Source organism: Pleurodeles waltl, chromosome 4_2, assembly GCF_031143425.1.
Source record: "Pleurodeles waltl isolate 20211129_DDA chromosome 4_2, aPleWal1.hap1.20221129, whole genome shotgun sequence".
Classification (NCBI taxonomy): domain Eukaryota; kingdom Metazoa; phylum Chordata; class Amphibia; order Caudata; family Salamandridae; genus Pleurodeles; species Pleurodeles waltl.
In genome coordinates, this window is record NC_090443.1 from 315,498,325 (window position 1) to 315,516,854 (window position 18,530).

General features: G+C 47.0%; 1 protein-coding gene across 8 annotated transcripts in view; it reads right to left on the reverse strand.

The window, feature by feature from the left end:
* The window catches only part of TNRC6B (trinucleotide repeat containing adaptor 6B), a 1,322,553-nt gene that overhangs the window by 989,574 nt on the left and 314,449 nt on the right, over window positions 1–18,530 (reverse strand). The gene's annotated exons all lie outside the window — the stretch shown is intronic.

The following is an 18,530-nucleotide window of genomic DNA, read 5'->3' on the forward strand; positions in this document are numbered from 1 at the left end:
GATGAACTGGTCATTACGCATTAATAATGTATCGACTGGTAGTCGGGAATGGGAGCCTCTTTTCTCACCCAGGAGGCAAATATTAACACATTTACAAAATGTACTATTCCGACAAACCAATGCAACAAAACAACCCAAAAGATATGGGTGGGTTAGTTATTGAATATGTTTGGCGATATCGGTTGTACCGGGTTACTGCGGAAGTCAGACACACCATCGGACAATGCCTTGGGCAAAGGAGAAACAAGCATTTCCAATGCAATGGGTCTCGCATTTGCTCGAGTTAGAGCTATTGGCGTTGTAATCTCCTAACAGGACTTTTCTTTTGCCATGAGCATGAAGGAGACGCACAAAAGGAAACAGAAGTTCGCTCCCAGTCAAACAGACAAAAGTGCAATCATCCATGTAACCGGGTCAATGTCATGCAAAGCGCTCGACTATTGCCCAGTGAGATTGTGCTGCGTTAGAAATAAAAAGAAAAAGTAGTCCAGAAGCCATTCATAAAACTCAGAGCCTCGTATGCTTTCAGTAGTTTACTGTGCTCTCGAAGAGGGCTAAACACCAGAAAAGGCGTGACCTGTGCATGTCTTTCACTAATGAAATCAAGCAAATTTTAAAAGGCAAGCCCACGAACCAACCAATCTGATGGGCATGGTTAAAAGCCCACAGATAGATTACAACAGGGGCCAGAGTGCTTGTGCACTCAACCCTAAAAATTGATAGGAATATGAGAATAATGCTTGAATTAATCTCAGACACTTATTCAAGGCCATAACCCAGAACTTAGTTTCTTTTTTTGTCCACTGTGACACTCCGACAAAAATAAGTCATACACACATCAGCTTTATTCCTGTGTAAATCTGACCAGCCCAACTTGAACTGTTAGGCCAAGTCCCCTCTGAACGGGAACACAAGCAACCCAGATCTGTTTCGGCGTATATTTGTGCCATATCAGTAGGATGCAGTTTGAGTCGTATGGCGCAGTGAGCACAAGACCCACATCTGGCCACACTCCTCACACTTAGGCCATCAAACTCAGGAAAACAAAAAAGTGATGCATGAATTGTTTGAATTACTCTCAGCCACTGATAATTACTCTACGATGCAATCCAGTCCAATTCTCTTTTTTGCCCCCGTGACACCTCCGACAATGAGCCAGTCATATGCAAATCCGTTTTAGTCTTGCTCCAATGGAACCAGTCCGCCCGAACTGCCAGGCCAGACCCCATCTTAACAGGAGCACAAGCCATCCAGACTGGTTTCGGCCTAATTGAACCTAGTCAGTAGGGTTCAGATGAAATGACCACCAGTGGCTGAGTGTATTTCAAGTGTTCATTCCCTCCCGTTTGTTACACCAGAAAGGGTCATCACCCATTACAGCACTGTGTGCAGTGTGATGTCATCAACTATACGGTGTACAACAAGTGTAGCAGTATCGCGAGCAGTGTTTCACATTACCAACAATACATCCATAAGTAATCATGTCACAGAAGGCGGCCCGAGAAGTGGGACCAGGTAAACTAGAAGGCCGCAGTTGGTGATGTCACAAACAAAAAGGCCGCAGGCCAAGTGTGACATCACAGATGACAAGTGGTCATCTCAGTAGTCAGATTATGAGCTTCCCAATAATGTAGCCTTCCACAGAACGTCACATCACAGAAGATGAAGGTAAAGACAAGCATGCCATATGGACGATGATGCAGACTGTGCGTGACATCAAAGACAACAAGGCTGTGGGCAGAGTATGACAGCTGCAAAGACAGAGCCATAATCAGAGGGCAACATCACAAAGGATGAAAGCACATACAAGCGTATTGTCACAGACAAGGATTTAGGCAGAGTGTGACATCACAGACAGCACTTCAAGGAGAGTATCAAGTAAGATGACCTTTTTTTAAGAGTCTTGCTAAAATGTTTGCAGGGGGAACATTTTCTGGAAGAATATCGATCTTTGTGAAGGCAAATACAAAATTGTCTCTGAGTCATCTGAATATACCTTTCTGGCTTCACAGGTGTTGCATAGTTTGATTAAATTTTTTTGTTTTTTACGATTATATGCTGTTATAACAGATGTCTCTAGTGTGAACCACCCAACCATAAAAGCAAGTGTAAAAACACCTCTGGTAAGGACTGAGAAAGAAGTAAACCAGAAACTAAAAACTGCATTTATGAAAAATTACTTCTGGGAAAAATTAGAGAAGATTCCAGTCCCATAACAAGACATGAATCTGAGGAACTGAGGTGTCGAGAATAGAACTCTGGATGGTCACCTGGCTGGCTGAAGTACGGTGCTTAAAATAAGGAAAACAGACTACATGTAGTCTATTCCTGTTTCAATGCTATTTGAATATAGATGTACACTGCTGTGTTAACACAGATTAACAAGGGTTCCCAGCCTGATGTCTGGGAATGATTCGAAAATGCTAATTTATGAAAGATGCTAAAGCTGTACAACAGAAGTTACAGGTAACTGTTTTCTTATGAATGACAGAACCATATTCAGAGTGACATAAGACGGTGAACGCATGATATCAATTAGCACCTTCCAAAGGATGAATTTCTACTTCCCTGTCACAGTAACACAATATATGTTATTACCACTGTAGGGAAGCACCCTTTTCGACCTGGTTAGCTCCCGCTTTTTGCCTGGTTTCTGATGTGGTTTCGACTGTTAGGGCACTAGGAACTGGTTTTAGTGCACTGGGTCCCTGCTAACCAGGTCCCCAGTGCCAGACCTCTTTCCTCAAAACTGCATAGTTGTTTTGCACAGTTGGCAAACTCTTTAGCTACCACTATGTCCCTGGTACCTAGAGCCTGGGGTACTAAGAAAGGTCCCGGAGGGCTGCAGCACCAGTTGTGCCACCCCCAGAGACCCCTCACCAAACCCACTCAGTACTTCCCTTGCAGACTGCATGTGCTGCTGCAGGCTAATTTGAAAACACAATCTGACACACCCCTGTGTGCTAGGTACCCTATCACTGCATGTGCCAGGTGTAAGTTACCCATAAGGCAAGGGGCAAGGCACATGTGAGGGCATATATGCATGAGCAGATATGCCCCTGCTATGTCTCTGTAGATTCCAAAACACAGTAAGTGAATAGGGAAGCCATTTTAAATGCATGTGCTGGACACTGGTCATTACGAGTTCCCCAGCTACATGATTGCTTCTCTGAATCCTGGGATGTTTGGTATCAAACATCTCAGAATACAGAATCTATCACTGGGGCCATAAGGATTTATTAATACATGCACACAGAGGGCACCCTAGATGTGCCCCCTGTAAACCTACCAGCTACTAGTGTGCTGACTGACTTGTCCTGACTACCTCAGGGCCTGAGACAAAAGCCTGCACTGGGGGGAGGTGTTACCACCTCACCCAGGCAGGATGGACATTCCAGAGCAGGACGCTTCAATGACCTTTGTAATGTGACCCAGGTCTCTCCAAATGGTGGAGATGACCATTCCCCCTATCCTGACCCCACTTTGGTGACAGCACAGGTGGGAAAATTAGGCAGATTAGGAGATGTATCCACTTCATGCCAGTCTCACCCCTAATGAGGACGAGATGAAGTTGACACTACTTTTTAAATTCCTCCATCTTATGTGGATAGAATTGGGCTAATAGGGTTATGCCCACTTCCCAGCGGAAGTGGTCTTAGAAAGGGTGTAGTCACACTAAAGGTGGGCAAAGCCCAGTGGCTACCACCTGCACGTCCTATAACACCCCTAAATTGAGTATTTAGGTAGCACCTCTGAACCCTAGAACTCAGATCCTGACTACCTACGAAGCAAATGACAAAGAAGGGTCACCCCTGCAGAAGACTCAAACATTGAAGATGGCAGACAAGGTGGAGATTTTGGGATAATCTATCTGTAAATATCCCTGTTTTCCCCCTGCCATCCACCCGCTAACTTTTTAGTCAACATCAAACAAGACCTCAAGGGATAGCATGATTTAAGCTGGCTCCACTCACGTGCAAGACTGGAAGATTCGCTCCTCGGTTCTTTACTCACCAAGCAGTCTGAAGATCCCTGCCCGCACCATACCAGGGACTGATGTCCAGTGGCCACTCGGCTTGACCTCCTCTCCGACCACGAGTTTTTGGGGGCTACTACACTGCCAGCATCTATTTTCCTGGCTGGTCTGCGGAGGTGATCATGGCCTGCCTGATGTCTGTCGCTCTGCCCACAGTAGGCGATTCCTGTGCCAACCCAACGCTCCCTGGAATTGCCCCCGGTGAGGATGCTTCCATGTCACAGAGGCTGAGTCCGGCATTTCTGCAGCCAGGACACTGCGGGCCTGGCAAGTGGGCTGGGTTTACAAGCCTGACACACTTTCCATTGATGACCTCTGCCCCTGAGCCTGCTACTGTCCATCTCTGGACGACAAGCTGAGCACCTCGACAGCCGCCAAACGTTCCTCATGCTGTTCATCTGTGTCCTGCAAGGGCTGGCTCGGAGGGTATGGACTCTTTGACGGCAGCTGACTGGTCTGCCTTTTCCGCTGTGGGATGTCTGGGCCCATGCTCATCATCTGTGGATGAGTTGGAGCACTTGGACTGCTGAGTTGCTCACACTCTGGGCGACTTGGGCCTTACCGTTGCTCGCTCACTGGGCTTTCTTTCTTGTTTGGGACGGCAGCACACCATCGTGCAGATCTCGGATGTCTCTGCCACTGTGGCAGCGCTGCTCTCAGCGCATTTGGCAGCTCTCCCCCTGCTTACGAGACTGTCCATACTTTTTGTGCTGTTGTTAGTTGCCTTTGTTCGGATTATGCCTGCCATCCTTTGTGGGGGTCGCTTCTTTGCCTAAGCAGGTCCCATTCCTAAAATGGTGTCAGAGGAGTAAAATCAAAATATAACTTAAGGCTCCCTGGACACAAAAAGAAAACAAGCATTTACAATGCAACGGGTCTCGCGTTTGCTCATGTTAGAGCTGATCGCGTTGTAAACTCCATAACCCGACTTTTCACCTATCGGGCAAAAGTGCATTTATGTACATAACCCGAAAAAGTGAAATTAATTATGTAAAGCGCTCGACTTCTGCCAAGCGAGATCGCGCTCTTAAATCAGAGAAAAAGAAGTCCACGAGCCCGATGGAAAACAGCGAGCCTCGCATGTTTTCTGTACTTGGTCGCTGCGCTCGAGGAGGGCTAGCCACCGGAAAAGGCATGACATATGCATGCCTTCGACTAATGAAAGCAAACTGATTTTATTAGGCAAGCCCACGAACCAATAAAAAACACTGACGTGAAGTTGACAGGGCTCCGAGCCCTTTTCTAAACACAAAAGCGTCTCGCTGCGATACACATGCGCGAGCGCATGCAACGCAAGCTCGACCCTAAAAAGGCTACAAGTGACACTAATAGTATCAGTATTATGGAGGCCATCTTACACTGGTAAGAGGAACAACACTACTCTATTAGAAGGCTCTGCTAGCCCAGACTAGGCAATCTTTCTCTACTACGCATGATCCTGCCTTATTAAGAGCTGGGTCGGAACCTGTTAAGAGCAATTTTTCCATTTTTATTAGAGCTCTTAGGGTACTAAGCTCTTTCTTCCTCCCCACTTACACCTCCTCCGACTGCTCTCTACTCATATGCCTCTACCCATTCAATTTAGTCATCTATTCTGCAGTCACTTTATTTCTCAGTAGATCTATCCTACACACCTGGACTATTATTATTTTACTCCTCTTTCTCTCTGTACCATTACCTATCATGGAGCCATACGACCGAAGCATTTGTTAGTTTACATACACAGGTTGGCTGCAATGCTTTTAAGATCAACTACCCTCCTAACCTATCTAAAAACGCTGCTAAGAATTTCAAACACACTAATCAAGCGAAATTTTGAAACGCTCATTTCGGATTCCTACCTTTGCCCTAAAAAATATATTTTGGTTAATGACCTTATTTTCTTCACCTATCAAAAAGCTCAATGGAGGAGAGCTATAGCCTCTCTGCTCCGAATTACTCCATCTAAGAAAACACCCCATGGGCTATGAATCACCATTATTCCCTCACCGATCTTAAAGGCCGAAGCAACCATTTCACTTTACAACAACAGAAACATGCTCATCCAATCATCTGACAGGAACCTAGAGCGATTTGACAATCTTCTTGAGGATCAAAAACTTGGTATCGGTCAATGCCCGCTCTCCCTCCAGAAGCTCTTCCTCCCACTCTTTGAAACACTGGCTTCACCCAGTCCCACTTCTACCCTATCACCCACACCTCCGCTTGACCACTTTCTCACTTACGCCACACCAGAACGGACGTTATTAGCTCAAGATCATCTTTTTTTAACAATGACTCCTGTTCCTTTCTTAACTCAAATTAGAATGAAAACTAAGGCACTGTGCTCTTGATTTGTCAACAACCTCAACTTTGTGATACTCAGGACCTCTATTCGCCCTCCTTCTTTCAAAGGCTCCCCTCACCACTTCTGCTACCCAATGGACAACCTACTCAACACTGCTCCTAACATGCTCGCTGAGACCCCTCAACTCTTGAGATCAAACTCAATGCTTTCAATAGAGACCTCCAAATAGTTAAAGATGACCTCCGGAACCTTATTCTCACCACTGCAAAGCTTGAGAAACTTTGGAACCCCAACCAGTCCACCAACTTTACCAGAATACCACACTGTAATCAATACAACTTACCCACAATGAGAAAGCAGATCGGTTCCTGACATGAGACACCAATGCTCAAGTATGCACTGGAAATCTCAGCACCACCCCAATACCGCTAACATACCCCTGGGAGTCACTAACCATCTATATCAAAGGCTGACATTCACTTCCTTCTACTATCTTGCTACTGTACTGCTACACCTGAGGACTCTTCTATCTCAGTTCACTATCCAGACCACTCCCTCCAATCCTCTCAGAAAACCTATTTTCAACCGAAGAGCCTTGAACAAATGTAATCTCTTACACGTCCCAATGACTCACCAAGAGACACTACTAAACAAATCTCATATCAAATCTATGCTTTTCAACTGCAGATCTGCTGTAAAACACGCAGCAGCAATAGCCAATCTCATCCCTGCACATGACCTTGACCTCCTAATCTTACTGGAAACCTGACTCAACAATACCTCTTCACCCATCCTGAACATCCTAGTTCTACCCAACTATGACATCATCAGATTGGATAGAACTGGAAAAACAGGGGTTGTGGGGGGGGGGGGGGGAGGGGGGGGGAGGGGTGTCATATCATGCATTTATCGCTCCTTGCTCACCCTGAAAATGCACAAACTTATCAAATGTCTTCCTGAGAGTATCTAGGTATTGATATATGGAATAGTGATCAGATGGTGTGTACTCTTCATTTTTTCTACCACGCCTAGGCAACAACCCACTTTTCATCAAACAACTAATGGAGACCATCTCTACCAACTCAGTCCAGCGCACCAACCAGGTCTTCCTTGGTGATTTCAACATTCACTGGAACAATTCAAATGACCACATACTGCACACCTTCAAGGCTTTCCTTTCAGACCTCAACCTGACCCAATCATGCAATGGCCCAACACATAACAGAGGCTTCACACTATCTCATCATAGCCAAGGACACTGTCATACAACTGGAATCCATATCCCTCTGCGACAGGTCAGCTCACTACTTAATCTCCTTCCGCATCTTGAAAAATATGCTGCTCAGACAGGGCCAACCGCTTAACCATAAACATTGGTCCAGAGACCTAAGATAAATCAACCTAACTGATCCAACTTCTATTAGCAACAACCTCATACCTCCTCCCTCTAAACTGAAGAATGTCAATGACTTTATTGATCACTACTTCTGATCGATGTTCAACATACTAGATACAATTGCTCCAAAACAACAAAAAAGAATTTCCAACAGATACTCCAAACCCTGGTTCAACAGCAACCTTAATGCGGAAAGGCTTGCTGAGAGATCCTAAAGAATATCTTCCTCTAACACACCTCAAACACCTGAGATCAACTAGAAGCGCCTACAATAAACACATCAGACGATCCAAAGCAGAATACTTTAGGACACAACTTGATAATGCCAAAAACAGACGCAAAAAAACATTCAAACTCAAACAACAAGCCTCTTGCAACTCTAATACTTTTTCAGTAGACAATGGACCTTTACCTAGGGGAAACTATTTCTCCGCCCCTTTAATGGGAAAGACAATGAAGATCGAATAAGAACTTGCCTCCCAGCATCTACTAAATCATTCCCAACCCAGCCTCCACCCAGGACCTCTAATTATGAGATCACCCAATCCAGCTTTACTACAAAGAACAACACTACTTGGATTACAAAATTCCAGGCAAAGCCAACATACTCAAACAATATCACAAAAACCCTCCAACCACTTCAATGATCCTTTACCCGCAAAACTCAAAGAACTTAGATCCTCCATTCTCCTGCTCTGGACTATGATTGTCAATGCGTCTCTTTTAGGGCCTGATCGTCTAAAGATAGGACAGGTCACCCCTATCCTAAAAAGCCAAATGCCAACCAGTCTGACCTCAACAAATTCTGTCTGGGGGCGGAGCTTGCTGTCAACAAAGACGGCCACGCTCTGAGCGCGCTCCAGTTCCACCTGGGTGAATAGACTCCCAAAATCCGGCATCATCCTGTGAATGACGGGGCACAAGGCAAGCCCGAGACCCTGGAAACACCAGCCAAGCAGTGGATGAGGCCAATTGAGGGCTGAGGACAGCATAACCAGAGCCGACTGATCGCCAACAAAATGGCAGACGGAGCAAGGTGGCCCAGCAGCGGCACTGGAAGTGAGAGCTGGTCTTAACTACAGTGAAGCGCCTGAAGCGGAGGGGACCTAATTGCTGCCTCCCGCCTCTCCTGTCATTCCGGAGTAGCAGCAGGACAGCCCCGGGGCTTGCTGGGGAATACCATTGGTGAGGGAGACGGTCACACGCAGAAGCCGGGAAGCCAGCAGAATAGAGCGCAGACCCGAAGGAGGGAACAGCGGAGTGGTGAGTGCCACCCCTCACAGCCCAACCTCTGTGGACACCCCCAGAGAGTGAGAAGGGCAGTGGGAGAGCCGCAAAGTGACAGCCAGGGCACACAGAGCAGGGAGCTGGACGCCAGGAGGCACAGAAAAAAGAATATAAAATAGGGAAGGCCCGGGAGGGGGCACAAAAGAAGATACACAGTGAGCCTGTAAGAAAGAATCCAAGTCTGGCACCCATGCAGACAAGAGGGGAAAGCAAATAGTGGAAAGCGTGAACTGGCGACATCTTGAGGGCTTGATCAGTGAGGCAATTCAAGGAGGACAGTATGGAGGCAAGCAGCCTCAACGTGTGCCCACAAAAAGTGAGGAATAGAAGGCAGTGACCATGATTAAAGGCTGTACTCCCAAGCAGCTACAAACACCCAGCCTGGACAGGTACACAGTAAGAATGCAGGCGGCAGAGGGCTCAATCCAAGGAAGGGGAGGTGGGCCCCCCTGCGAAGACCTGAGCCCGGGTGGGGAGCCCTCGCTGAGCGCAATCATGGAAGCCATACAGGACCTTTGGGGCTCCATCGCTCCCCTGGAACCGAAGCTGGATGCAGTTCAGATCAAAGTCAATCTCCCCAGAGCAGATATGAGCAAGATATCCACAAAAGTAGCAGTTGCAGAAACCCACATAGATGGTCTACTGGCTACAACAAAACGATTGGAGGAGCAGGTCAGGTGACTCACCAAAAAGAGGTCAGCAATGGAAGCCAGGCTGGAAGACCAGGAGGGAAGATCCAGGAAGAACAATGTGAGGGTGGTGGGTGTTCCGGAGGGCATGGAGGGCCTGAGCAATGACCTATTCGTGGAGGACTTGGCCATAGGATCCTGAACAAGCTCAAACCGAAACTCCTGTCAAACATCTTTTCGGTGGAGACTGCACACAGGATACCCAGCCCCCCCCCACCGAAAGCAGGAGCACCGCCGCACACAATAGTCACTAGGAGTCTTAATTAGAAAGACAGGGATGCCATACTACAGGGGCTGAAGTAAGACAATGCTGTCATTCACTTCTTTCCTGATTTTACCCTCCAGGTACAGCGCCAACAAAATAGTTTTGAGGAAGTTAGAAAAGCATTGAGGGCCAAGGAACTGAGATACATCATGCTATTCTCAGCTACACTGAGAGTGGAAGCTGAGGGTAAGACTTGGTATTTTGGCACCCCTGAAGAGGCGTGGAACTGGCTGGAGGGTTGGAGACCAGGAAATAGGCAGGGAGATGGAAGGAGAGCTCGATCCGCCGGTGCAGGGGGAACAGCACAACCCAGACCAGGAAGGAAGAATGGAAAGCACCCAACACAAAAGGAGGACTGAGAACACCCAAAATATGTAGACATTGGGGTGACTGAGTTCCCTCACACAGGGGGAGTTGATGAGGAATGCTTAGGTTCGTTCCGCTACATAGCGACCAGGGACACAACAATTAGTCAACGCAAAGGGGAAGACACTGGGAGCTTGCCCAAATAGGATCCGTTGAGTGACACCATATAGGCAGTGGCACACCCCCAGCGAAGTTTAGTTTGCTTAGGGCGACAGGCGCTCTGCAAGTTGGAGGGTGGGCAGTTCTGAGCTCACGAAGCAGAGTGGCGGGGGGGTTGGGAAAGCGTGTGTTTACATGTAAAAAAAATCAGGAATGGTATTGTTCTTAGAGCCACATTATTGAGCAATTGGGGTTCACACATGTTCAAAAGGGATTGAGATTCCTGGCAGGGAGCAGGAGGCAACATCAGGAGGATGGAGGGTCAGGCCCCTTTACAGAATCAACGTTGCAAAGTGGGTAGTCCGGTACAGAACCTGACCATATGGTCCTGGAAAGTAAATGTTATGGGGAGCAGGTTAAAGCGCACCTTAATTTTACAGCACATAAAAAGCCACGCCCAGACATGGTCATGCTCCAGGAAATACATCTCCGAGGCAACCACTACAAGGCCCTGGACAGATTTCGTAACACACTTAACGCATACGCAGGGTACACCATAAACTCCAGGAGAGTGGGCATCCTTGTTAAGAAAACGTTACCCCTTACCATCCACTGGCTGTGGCACGATCATACGGGCCACTATGTAGCTCTATCGGGGACTTTGGAGGTTACCACACTCAACATGTGCTCTGTATATCTCCCACCTCGATTGCAGGCAGCGACCCTCACGGAAGTGGGAGATCTGCTGCTGAATCTACCCTCAAGGATCCTTATCTTGGGTTGGGACCTCAATCTGACCATGAAAACGAAGTTAGATAGAACCAGGACATCAGGAAAGGGCGGTGGCTTGGGGACACTTTCCCTGTTCGCGGGGATGCTGGGCCTGACTGACCCCTGGAGGGAAGGGAACCCATACACAAGACAATACACATACTTTTCAGCGGCCAATGGGAGTTTCTCCAGATTGGACTGCATTTTCACTCTGTGTGCTCATACCTACCAGTTCCGTGATGCGACGATTTGCGCAAGAGGTATCTCCGATCATTCCCCGGTCGGGGTCAAATTGATGGGCCTACAACAGGACTACACACTGCCGGGCCAGCTGGACGTTTGGGGACTGGGGTACTCTGGGACAAAAGAGAACCTGCGGGAGGGGGCAGCTCTTTACTTCACATAGAATCGGGCCTCAGTGCCGTCAGCTGGAACATTGTGGGAGGCCTTCAAGACAGTTCTGAGGGGACAGGCGCAAGCATTACTAGGGGGTGGCAAAGAAGGAGACGCGGTTAGCGTGCACTGCCATAGAGAAAGACATAGTCAGCCTGGAAGCGGCAGTTCTGGCTTCAAATGATCCAGAACATCGAAAGAAACTGAGACTGAGACAGATGGAGCTGAGATCCTTGGCAGAGAATCAGGCCAGGCAATACGCCATAGCGGTTAAGCGCAGGCTATACGATGTCGGCGACAAGGCAGACACGCAACTAGCATGGCTGGAGCAGAGGGACAGAGAACGTGCATGGGTGCTAAGGGTAGAAAACTCAGAGCGGCCCATACAAACGACTGCAGCAGCAATAGCGGGACCTTCGCAGATTACTATGAGAACTTGTATGCCTCTAGGACACATGACCACCAAGGATTTCCTCAGTGATATCCAACTGCAGGGGAACTGCAGAAAGACAATAGAGACGCACTGGAAGCTGAGATGACGGAGTAAGAGGTGACCCTTGTGCTGCAAGACTTACAGACAAGGAAGACTGCGGGCCCGAATGGGATCCCAGTCGAACTGTATAAAAAAATGGCCACTGTAATTCCCAGTCCATTACTGGAGATGTTTAAGGAAGCCAGGGACAAGGGCTGCCTGCCAGCAGACCAAAGAGCAGCACCGATTACCGTGATCCACAAGGAGGGGAAGCCTCCGAGGTGTCAGTTCATGTAGGTTGATATCTTTACTAAATATGGAAGCTAACGTGCTAGCCAAAGTGTTAGCCAATAGGTTGCAGGGAGTAATAGGATCCCTGGTACATCCTGACCAGTCAGGCTTCTTGCCGGATAAAAGCACAAGACTTAATCTTAGAAGCCTGTTTGGTGTGCTGCACCTGACCACGGGCCGGATGCAGGCCAGGCGGCCCTGATGCTTTATGCCAGAATGGTGTTTGACTCCCTGGAGTAGAACTATAAGTTTGCAGTCCTGGAGCGACTGGGGTTCGGGCCGCAACCTGCTATACGCCCCCACCAAGTTTGAGAGTCAATGGAGTGGTGTCACTAGAATTTGAGTTGGGGAGGGGCACCAGGCAGGGTTGTCCACTGTCCCCCTACTCTTTGCTCTAGCGTTAGAGCCACCGGCAGCATGAATCCACCAGGATCCCTTGGTGAGGGGAGTCCAAGCTTCGGGAGGCTGGGAGGAACGTATATTATTGTACGTGGATGATATTCTTCTTTATGTCTCACTGCCCTCACTGACGATAAGCAGGCTCATGCAAATATTTAGAATATTTGGCGAAAACACTGGATATACGATAAATTGGTCAAAATTAGTGGTGTATCCCCTTGTAGGGGAGAAGCTTACCCTCCCAAAGCATTGCGGGGCCCAGTGGTGACGAGGGCTTTCGCTACCTAGGAATAGAAGTAACCAGAGACCGTGGTGACTTTGTGAGGAAAAGCCTGACCACCCAACTGGAAAAACTTAAGAGCGATGCGACTCATTGGCACACTCTCCCTCTGACCTTGATGGGGAAGGCTGCTCTTTATAAGATGAGCCTGCCGCACCTCCACTATGTCCTGCAAAACACTCCATACAGCATTCCACGTGAGGTATTTTGCATGATAGACTCGGAGGTGCGAAGACTGTTGTGGGGCAGGGATGCCTAGGATTGCTCTAACCAAACTACAGAGGGGACTATACAAGGGAGGATTGGCGGTACCAGACATTCAGAAATAATATTGGGCATCACAACTTCTCATGGTCAACAACTGGGTGTTTGGGGACCAACAGGACCCAGCATACAGGTTGGAAAGACACCTGATGTGGAGGTGGGGCGGGGTGGGGGTGGGACCAGGAGCCCTGCTACATGACACTCTATGGGAGCGAGCCCTACCACAACACGAGGGCAGCGATCCGGGCCTTGAAAGATGCAACTAAACACTTGGGGTGGATGGGGAAACTTACTTACCTGACCCCGTTTTGGCATAGTGATGAACTGGCTGAGGTGCGAGGCTTACCAGGATTCCAGAAGTGGGAGACAATAGGCATAGAGCACTTGGGAGATGTGTGGAGGGGGCCGGCATTCACTGGTTTCAAGATACTTAAGGAGGAATACATATTGGCACCCAGTGAACACTTTCGGTACATGCAACTGGGACATGCATTGAGGAGACACATTAGGGAGGGGGACAGTCTACCGGACGCTTCCCCTCTGGAAGATAGAGTCATACTGGAGTCACTTCCTAGGAGGGGAATTTCTGCAATTTATAAAAAGCTAATCAACTCCTCTGACCCGCTCCGTAAAATGAAGGCGAAATGGGAGGTTGACCTGGGTCCCCTAGAGGAAGAGGAGTTGGGGGAGGCCATTGGCAGCGCCAAGGACATAACCATTAGGGCAAGATTCAGACTAGAACAACAAAAAATTCTGCATAGAGTATATTACCCGCATACTCTGCTATTTAAACTTGGCAGGGCAGAGAATCCGCTCTGCCTGAGGAACTGCGACGAAGATGGCACATTTATACACATAGTATGGGAATGTCCCCTAATAAGGGAAGAAGTAGTCAGAGAAATGTACTGCATCACTGCACTTGAAATGCGGTTGGATCCTAGGTGGCTATTCCTGGGAATTTCAGGAGAACACACCTGGCCCAGATATACAGAAATCTGGCTGAGGCTGGCAGCCAGAGAGGCTAAACGTAACATTGCAAGAGCCTGGGGTAGCACGGTTATCCCTCAAATATTAGACTGGCAACATGATCTGGACTGGTGTTAGCAGATTGAGAAGTTTATATATGATGGCAGAGGCTGCCCCAAGAAATGGGAAAAGGTATGGGGAGTTATGGGCAACTGCTCAGGGCTCGGGCCTAGACCGCAGACCATGGGAAGGTAGGGAGGGCGGGCAATGAGGATATGAATGCAATCTTTCACCTAGACAGCAAGATGGCCGTAAAAGCGCCATGAAGGACTGGGTGATAAATTCTTTCATGATGTCGTAAGATGTGTTATGTAACTTATGTATGTATCCTCAATGCATTGATGGATACGGCAGAGTGGACCCTGTTTACGGTTTGAAAAACAATAAAAAGGATTAAAAAGAAAAGAAAAACAACATTTCCGTCCCATCATCAACTCCCAACACTAGCAAAAATCCTAGAAAAATGCACACATCTATCTTTGCGACCACATTGAACAAAATCACCTCCTTGACCACTGCCCATCTGGCTTCAGAACCAGATATAGCACTGAAACAGCTATAACTCATATTGTAGATGATGCCTTGAGATTACTTGATCAGAACGAACAGTGCCTACTTATACTTCTTGATCTCTCATATGCGTTGTACCTGGACAAACATAACAACTTGAATTACCTTGTGGAGTCAAGAACAGGATTATCCTGGCCAGTCCTAAACTGGTTTATTTCATTCCTACACAACAGAGTACAAAGAATCAAAGTCAATCAAACCCTCTCTGACACTATTCAGGTGTTGATTGGAGTACCCCAAGGATCTACTCTCTCACCCATGCTATTCAATTTGGTCTTGGAACCTCTCACTGAAATTCTAAAACACTCAAATATTCATTACACATGTAAACTGATGATACACAACTATACCTGAAAATCTCATCACCCGAAGACATCAATACTCTCAACAATACCCTGTTGAAAAACCAACAATGCTTAACCGCAACCATCTCATTCTCAACATACTCAAAATGGAATTCCTCCTGATTGCCCCTCACTATTACTCTGCCTCCAAAGAAGATTGGCTCAAACAACTTACAGCTCTTAATTGCGCTCCACATATCATTGACTCTACTAAATCTCTTGGTATAATGTTGGACAAATACCTGAATATGCAAGATTATATCAGCGCAATCACCAGAGGAGCTAACTACCACCTAAACATAAGGGAAAATATCAAACCTTTCTTGCCCAGAGAGGACTTCCAGTTGGCAGTTCAATCCCTAGTAATCTCCTGATTAGATTATGGGAGTGCTACTCTTGCAGGTTTACCTAAAGCAAGGCTGACGCCACCAGGGGCCACGCTAAACTCAGCGGCAAGGCTCATCACGGGATCCTGAAAATTTTATCACAATACACCAGACCCAAAATTTCTAAATTGGCTCCTGTTTGAAGCAAGGATCCAGCTGAAAATAGTATGCATGCCACACAAGGCCCTCCACCATAACACTTCAGTCTACTTGGCCAATAAACAAACTATCTGGAAGGAGTTGTGCCTTAAGAAGCACTAACTCACTATTATTGAAACAGCAGAAGCAACAAAAAAAAAAATTACACTTGAAACCACTCTTTCTCCAGTCTAGCCCCAAGACTCTGGAATGCTCTTCCTCCTATAATTAGGTCTAACTCCTCAACTTCCGCCTTTACAAACGTAGTGAAATTGCTTTTGATGAACAACTTACTTCAATGATAACCCTGAAGAGTTCAATTTACCTGTGTTCGGGGAGGCACTGCCGGAACATGAATCTACTTAACCGTTTTTGTGTCACTGTACATTTGTTCTGATGGTTGTTTATTCCTGAATGATTTATTACTTCATATGTATGACTTGTCTGCCATTTGTACAGCACTCCGATACCCTTACAGGTCATGTTTGCGCTATATAAAACTTCTCAAATAAATAAAATAAGAGGAAAAGAATAAGCAGCTGGTTTGAAACCAGCCTCTCCGGACTGCTGACCTCGAAGGACTCTGCCCAAAAGACAGCTTGTCCTGCAGCTGAGCCTCCAAGAAATGCAGGATGACTGCCTACTTTCTACAAAGACTCAGACTCCAGTGACCAGTGAAACTGCTCTTTCAAGAAAGAACTCTGCAGCCCCTGGAACAGCAAGAACCCGACACCTGAAATTACCTCTGCACCCGACAACCATGACCAGAAATGAAGCCAAACAGCGGTGCCAGCCCAGTTCCCCAACTGTCTAGAGTCCGAGTACACTCCGGTTTCACACTTTTGGACTCCCCAAGTTGCCTGCAGCCTCTGCAAGCAGGCCCCCCTCTCCTGCAGCCTTGTGGTGAGAGCAAACCAGACACCTCCAGTAACCACTGCACCATCGCCCCAGACCCCATCTGTGGTGGGTCACTGGTGCCACGACATCCCCCAGCTCCCCTGAGTTTGAGTCCACCCTGGGTCCACCCCAGCCGGACTCCCTGGCGATGCCGGCAGCCTCAACACGCAAGACGCCCAGACCGAGAGTGCTCCCAGACGAGAAAAACAAACGTCTAAAGACACCTTTGCATCAGTCGCCCCTGGGCAAAGGAGAAGAGGACCAAAGATGCACCTATGTTCCGGAGCACCCTAAGTCTACTACCTACCTGTTTGTTGTTGCTGACTGGCTTCCCAGCCAGAGCCTGCAGCCTGTTTGTCACAAGGTCCAACTTCCATAGAGAATTATTTGGCACCCGACACCTTACTGCACCTCGTCGCCCCAGTGCGGCCTCGTGTGACCTGTTGGTGTGGTTCTGATCAGTGCCCAGCACTTACCTTTGCTCCCTGAGTTTGACCTCGTAGGTTGTTGTTAACCCTGTGCTTGCTGGACATTGTTTTCATCCATAGGATAACATTGAGAGAACTCTGAAAAGCACTAAGTGTTGATTTCTGAAACTGCAAAGTATTTATTCTTTAAAGTCTACTTACCCGATTACCAAGTTCTTTGTTTTGAAACATATATAAAAAAAATATTTTTCAAAATTTGTCTCAGATTTAGTCTTTTGAGTGTGTGTCTCATTTATTGCCTCTCTAAGTACAACAAATGCTTAACACTTCCCTCTGATATGCCTAACTGCTCACCCACACTACCACAAAATAGAGCATTAGTCCCAGTGCTTGACTTGTGCTGGTGGCTTCCGGTGCAGAGCACCAGCACTTATTTTTCTGCTGTAAGCATTTACTGCAAGCAAAAGACTTGTATGGAAAGACGGAGGAAGAGAAAAATTAAAAAGCATCACAAAGGAAGAAAGGAGACAGCAGAAAGAGTGAGCTGAGGGGGCAGGGAGTGGCTGTAAATGGATTAAAAAAGAGGTCCAAGATGGCTTCTGGATTATGCTGCCTCAATATTCCATGCTCACAGATTTAATTGCAGCAGCTGCTTATTTCAGAAGAGAGCGTTCGGCACTGGCACGTTTTTATTTGCAAATTAAGCACTGATTAGTCCTATCTACCTTTGCCTCTGCAAAACCAATTGGGGATCCACTGGAGACTGTGCACAGTATACTTCATGTTAATGCGCTATATAGAAAGCCAGCTTCCTACAAATATTTTGTAACTTTTCTTTTCCTAAGGTTTCAACTTTAAAAGTTTAATATAGGTGCTGTTGTAAAAATTCTCTTTCTGCAGGGTCACACCAAATTTTTTTGCTGAACATTATTATTGCTGGCTATAGAACTCTGTGCACTTTACCCCCTGCTATCTGGCACTAAAGTTCTTGTGGTCCTCCTTTCAACATGAAACAATAGTATACATGTTACTGGCATATTTTATTTATGATACTCACAGGGAATCCAGGGGCTGTACGTTGTCACCCGTGGGCTGCAGCACTCAGTGTTCCACCCACCAAGGTAACAAAGCAAGCATGACTACAGGCTTGCCACCTGTAACATGGCTGTGAAGGTTTAAACTGCAAATTCAACCTGTTAAAATAACAACCCCTTTCAACAGAGGCCTAAACCTCCTTTCAAATATTAATAAGTCACCCCGAGTACGCTTCACTGCCCATTAAAATATGGTATTTAAGAGTAGGAGACACAAAAGGTTGATATTAAACATGTCCTTACAATGAAAAGGGTATTTTCACTGTAGCAGAGTTAGCTGTTCAATAGCAAAGCATTGGGATACAATATTACATTCAGTAAATGTTATCTCCACCCAGGAAACAGCTAGCTA